Raw genomic sequence first — 6,464 nt, forward strand, 5'->3', positions numbered from 1 at the left:
AATATGTATTGAATGTCTCATGACGTCTAGGCCTCACCATGCTGCAGTCATTCCTCTTGTTACCACGATGCCCGGAGGGTGCTGCTCTGTTTATTTTCTCCTGATTAGCGCTGCACATTTTCACTCGTTCACGGCTCAGGGTGTCAGGAGTCAGTCAGTGGTCTGTGTTCATTCAACACCAGCTCTTTCCACTGTGGTTCAAAGCTTATCATGACACCTTCTAAACCCCCCCCCCCCCCCCCCCCCCCAACCCTTTCAATGCCAGATCTGCTCCTGAACACCCAGACGAGAACAGCGTTTAGGTTTTGTTGATCTTACTTCTGGAATTGTCAAACACCAGCTTTCAATCATTTGCCGAGTCGATCATTCAGGAGATAAAAAGCATTTGCCATTGGTAACAGATTTGTATAGTCTGAAAGCAATCATGCCTGTAATCACGCTTGATATTTCTTGGATGTCAGTCTTACAGACAGGGTGCATGTCCTGTTCTTCATCACAGATGCATATTGGAAGGACCTCACAGTTGGTTTCTGAAGAAAGGAGTCTTGGCTCTGCAACATATTCTTCTGCTAAACACACTGCATTACTGAAATCTCTGCAAATGTAATAAGGGAATTGAAAGGTCTTATGTTGCAATGGAAGAACTGTGAAGGACTCGTAGCAACAACATATCAGTGATCAGCTTTGATTTTTGGGATGCAGCTTGAAGAAATCACAGAAAGCTACATTTTATGTCCCCAATTATTTCCAAATATTTGAGGGGTATGTCTGGATTAGTTGAGGGTTTGTTTCTGTGCAGCGTAGCTGACATCAGCAAAGCAAGGAAAGAATAACGTCTGCTCCTCCTTTCTCACAACCCCAGCCTCACCATCCTGGAGCTTGTGTATTTATTTGCTTATTTTCTTTATTAGGGTAGTGGAAAATTAAACGTCACCCAATGTCACTGGAAATGTTTCCGTCACAAATTGAAAGCCATGATGCAGATGTTGTCACAGAGAACTGAGGCTGATTTAATTGAGCAAAGTGAGAATATAATTTGAGTTGCACTGGTCAAAGCTCTCTATCCGTTGCATTGCTTTAAGTTAATATAATGCATGAGCCGGTGTCACCGTCAAGCTCTTTTATCCACCCTGGTGGTCCTCGTTTATCCTTCCCCTCTGGGCACAGCGTCATCTGGGATTAGTTGTCTCCAGCATCTCCATGGCAGCAACACTTCAAGACCAGACACTTAATCACAGGAGTGAAACAACAAACATACACATTGTCTTGGGTAATGAAATCTCCTTGTCCCAGCAAGTGCACAGTAGCCACAAAGCAGCAAGGAGCTCAGACATTTTTGTCAAGCGAACTGAATTAACTGATGATAATAAATGGCCCTGTTGCCAAATTCCCATCGGTGGGTTGTATTATTTATTATTCCAAGTTATTAACTTTCCCTTGCTCTTTGACCTCCACCCACCCTCTCCTTGCTCTGCTCCCATTTTCTTGTTCCTTGTTCTACAAGCTATAGCTATTTGAGTGCATATATTTCTCTACACATAAACAAATCTCAGTGCACAACTTTGCTTGGCTGCAGTTTGCGTAAACATTTGCACACAGATGAACTTCACCTAACACTTGCTCAGGCCACGGCCTACTTCTGTACTTTTTCTCTAAGGGCTCCTCTTCTGACAGTCAATCGATCATTTTATCACCATACTTCGAAGTCACTGCTTTTAAAAAATAATCTCCGTGGGTTAGAATTAGTGTGAGTCATTCCAGTTTTCTGGCATTGTGTTGACACCTAACAGTGTAAATGAATAATTACCGATCCCGCTATGCTGGATCCAAGCGTATTCTGTTATTAGAGGAATCATTTTACATTTGTTTTTGAACGGATTACACAAACGTGATATAACACATTATTTATTGAGCTTTAGAGGCATTGATAATGTGGGTGGATTTCAATATGGACAGAACCAGGCTAGCTGTTTCCCCCTGTTTGCAGTCTTTATGCTAAGCTAGGCTTAAGGCTGCTGACACTACCTTACAGAACCGAGAGTGGTATTGATCTTCTCATCTAACTCTCAGCAAAAGAAAACAAAAAGAGTATTTGTCCAAATCCCCTTTAAGACAGCAATAAAGGTGCAGTGTTTGTATATGATTATGTTGTAATTGTGTGCAGCAGCACTACATAGTCAAGCATTACAACATGTTTTTCATTTGAGTTCATGTGCAGCCATAGAAAGGTTGATTTGAGCTACAAAAACTTGAATGCCATGTTTAGGGTAATTGCACAAGTGTTACACAGCTACTGTCACTGCAGGTTTATTTTATGAAAGTGGCTGATGTGTGTGTGTGTGTGTGTGTGTTTTTTTGAGGGAAACCTTTTAAAACTCTTACACATAGCCCCAAAGGGAGGATAAACTAATTTGAAGTTTAAAAAAACACTCTGTAACCAGAAAAAATAAACAGCAGCACTCAAGTGCGATTGCAGTCCTGTAAATCTTGCAGCATGATTGTGTTCATGTTTACTCAAGTGTCCCCCACTTCTAGGAATAAATCTAGTCTCCAATCGATCACAGTGCAACACGTACTATTACAGGGTGTATTCCATTAGCGTCTGCCTCCTTTATCTCTTTTAATAACATGTCAGGGGCCTGAATAAATCCTAACAGTTTACAAGCAAGCGTGTTTACAGAAGGATCTGAGACTTGCTGCAATACACCTGATGGAACTCGCTAAATTGAATATATTTACATTAAACATCTTTTTGGGGGGTTTTAATGTGAAGAGAATGTTTTAACATGAAGCATTTGTAAAACATTATCAAATTGAACTTTTTAATGGCCCAGGCTGAACCACCCCCAACAGCATCAACCCATGAACTTGTGAATGTGCTCCACATGTGGGACCTCTTAATGGAGTTTAGAGTATCACCACAGGCCTGAGTTATAACCTGCTCACTGACTGCGGGACCACTTCCGCGCAGTTTGCGCCGCTCGCTCTCCATTTATAAAGCTAACGGCTTTTACAACTGGCAATGACACAAGCCGTGATAACTCACTCTGTGCTGTTTTTCCTTTTCTATATTACCAACTGCAGGCCCTTGTCCCCGCAGCTTGTAGAGGTGCTGAAATTTTATCTTGGACAAACACTCAGTTTCCTTTCTGAGCGCTGCTGCTGTCGCTGTGCTCCAGGGTCCTCTGCACAGTTAGTTGGGGGATGCACAGCCTCGTGGAAAGACATAGACCTCGTTACATTGTATCTGTCATGTATGTTACGTATAGATGTTACCAAACCTGAGCCGGTCTATCTGTTAATTAAAAGAGAAAATGCATATTCCTTACTAGATGTGATTTGAAGTAAACATGTGAGTGAAAGTGTCTTTGGGAACATTTTTAAGCTGAATTTTCATCTGTCTGCTTAAGGAACAGTTTGACATTTTGGAAAACACACATGTTTTGTTGAGAGTGACCTGAGAGATTTGATACCACTGCCCAGCGCACAGATATTAAGTGTGGTATAAATATTGTCATCTAAATCTTGGGGAAAGAAAGCCAACAAGTGTATTTCCCAAAATGTCAAAGCCAGAGCACAGAAGTGTCTCAACTCTTTTCCGCTAGCGTTTCTCCCTTTGACAACTTGTGTTCAGCAATGATTTAAGGTCATATGGTTTGCTGTAATTGCTCCTCATATCAAACAGAATAAACTGAGCCACGTTTCCTTGTGACATCAAGAATGTGGCCTGTGGTTACTAAGGCCAACTGACATTGTTACGTCCAAGACACAGGTGCATGAAGTTAAATAGTATTATAGATTAGATTAGATTTTTCTGCAATGACTGATGGTACCTCCAGACTAAAATAACTTCCAATTGTCTGTTTACATGTTGACTGACTTCCTACAGAATGAAACAATGCTCACACATGCACAGACATGGGCATGAAAACAGGATGACACCTGACAACCTTGGAACAAAAATGTGTTTGTGCTCGAAATATGTCAATGTAGCTTGGAAGAGTAAACAGGATTTGACACGTTTTAAATGAAGGAATGTGTTGTGATATAATGCTAATCACCTTAGGTAACGGTAAGCGGCTTTTTACTCATGGCTGGGACACTTCCTATTTACCAGATATTCAAAATATAGTTTTCGTCACAATGATGCAGTTGACTCAGAAGGAAAAGATTCACGGTTTGTCACATCTAATTAATGACAGGAAGAAAGGGTCTGGATCCTACATGTTGTCGTATCCTGTTTGGCTCTGCAGTCCAGGTGGTAGAAAAAGAGTAAAATCAGATTACATCATCTCCCAGAAGCCTGTTGTGCAGGTTGTCCCCTGCCTTCTTATCCATTTGCGTTTGGATTTGTGTTTTAAATATGTATTCAGTAACATTCACAGTTTCAAGGCACGTTATTTAAATCAAAGATGATAATCAGAAACTTCGGTCTCCCTGTAGGGCTCTAACTGTTGTTAATGAGATCCTTCAAAGTAAGGGGCTCCCTGGCTTCCCACCTTCCCCTTGAAGGCCCCACTGTGGAGGAAACCAAAGCTGCCCCAACAATGATGAATGGACATCATTAATGTTGTTCATCTGTTTACCTTTTACTCTGCAATCTTGGAAAATGAGGGGTCAACAGCAAAAGGGAAATGTGCTCACTTTGGCACTCTAGTTTCTGAGAGCCACCCGTTCGGTCTTCACATCATCAAGAGACATCGCGGACAGCGAGGGACTTATTTATTCGACCAGCTGACCTTCCTTCAATCATGAAGCCTTATTGCAAAACCAAATTAGCGAAGAGGTGAAGTTGACATTTTGATCTTTATATTGAATTTCTGGATCAGTGACTTCAGGAAGAAAGTCTTTTCTTTTTATCCCTGATCATAACAATCTATCTGCAGAAAAGGAAACAGAAGCCTATTTCCCCTTTAGAACTTGATTTCGTTAAAGAGGCATCATTCAAATGGTTAACATCTTGATTGAATACATCTTTGGAAAGAATATTGAATCAATGCAGTCTTTTTTTCTCCAAACACAACAACATGAAGTCTCATCTTTCTCATTGCTTTTGGCCTCAATGTTGTTTCACCATCTGACGGGACCAGAGATCTGCTCTCCTCCTGGAATACGCTATCACTCAAGCCCGGTTTGCTTATCTTGTCAGCGTGTATTTACAATGCAAACAATTTCAGTGATCTTATTAGGCCACATCAGCTTCTGCACCTTTAAAAACACAGATAGATCACTGGACAGATGGCAGCACTGCAGTAAGAGTCTGGCTATGTCATCTGAGCAAATAGTCAACACTGCTGCTGCTGCAGGCAGAGAGGAGACGTAATGGTCTCAAGCTCTTCTATTCAAAATATATAAAACAAAATCATGTGCAGTACATCAGCATAGCCTTCTTTTGCTTGGAGTTGATGAATTCATTTAATTTCTTAGATGACAGAAAACAGCCTCTGGGCAATATTTCGTCAATCTGCAATGAGGTGGATAGTAAAACAGTCAGAAGGAATAATTGTAGAGACCAATTCCCTGAATAGTCAATGTTTTCTTACTTCCATTCTGTCCTCTCCTTGAGTTTTTAAGAGCATCCATCATTGCCATGTTGAGATACAATTTAGTAAAAAGACTCCTGTGAAACTGCCCAGCATTATCAGAGGAAATGTCTTTCACAATCCCTGATTGTTTGCACTTACTGATGCTCGGTCCGGGACGATGGTAATGGGGGGATGGTTTACTCTCACCAAAGTGTCTGAGATGTTTAGAAACACCACACTCCTGAGTGTGGTCTGTACAATAGCAGGAGGCAGTGGAGCTATTCAGCACTGTTGAAGGAATGTGTGGAAGCCCACAAGGAATCCTTTCGTTCCAGGGTTTCTCCAAACACAGAAGTCTCACACTGAAGATTAACTCTGTGGGTCAACAGTAATGGAATCTCCCCTTCTGTCTCTGCAAATACTAAAGCCTCAGAGGAAAATCTCTGTGCGTCCTGGAGCCCGAGACAGCAATGAGTATACCATCCATGTCACCACTGCAAAGGATCTCTTAATGTTTACCCTGCCTGAATAGCTCTCACAAAGAAAGTCCTCAGGAGAGGCTTCTTAGCAAGTCTGCTTATACTCTGTAAATCACCTGTGGTGTATAGTCTACCATCCAGAAATAAAGCAGCAGTGCCACAGTCTCTGCAATAACCATTTGCATCATCACATAAATTATCATTACATATTGCAGCTGAAAGGGGCAGGGACCTGTGTGAGGACAGATGAGGCCGAGCAAAGAGGAGGACAGAGAAGGGGAGGAGATTTAAATGGTCAGCTTGTGAAAAGGTGGCGGAGTGGCACTTAGAAGCAAAAGCTCAGCTCAGAGCAGGACTGAAAACTGAAACTGTCGGTGCAACTTCACACATGGAGCGGATCGTCACGTTTTTGGACTGAATAGACTACTTTCTTTCTTTTTTTTTTGCACTGAATATGATT

The sequence above is a fragment of the Pholis gunnellus genome (assembly GCF_910591455.1).
Source record: "Pholis gunnellus genome assembly, chromosome: 15".
Taxonomy (NCBI): Eukaryota; Metazoa; Chordata; class Actinopteri; order Perciformes; family Pholidae; genus Pholis; species Pholis gunnellus.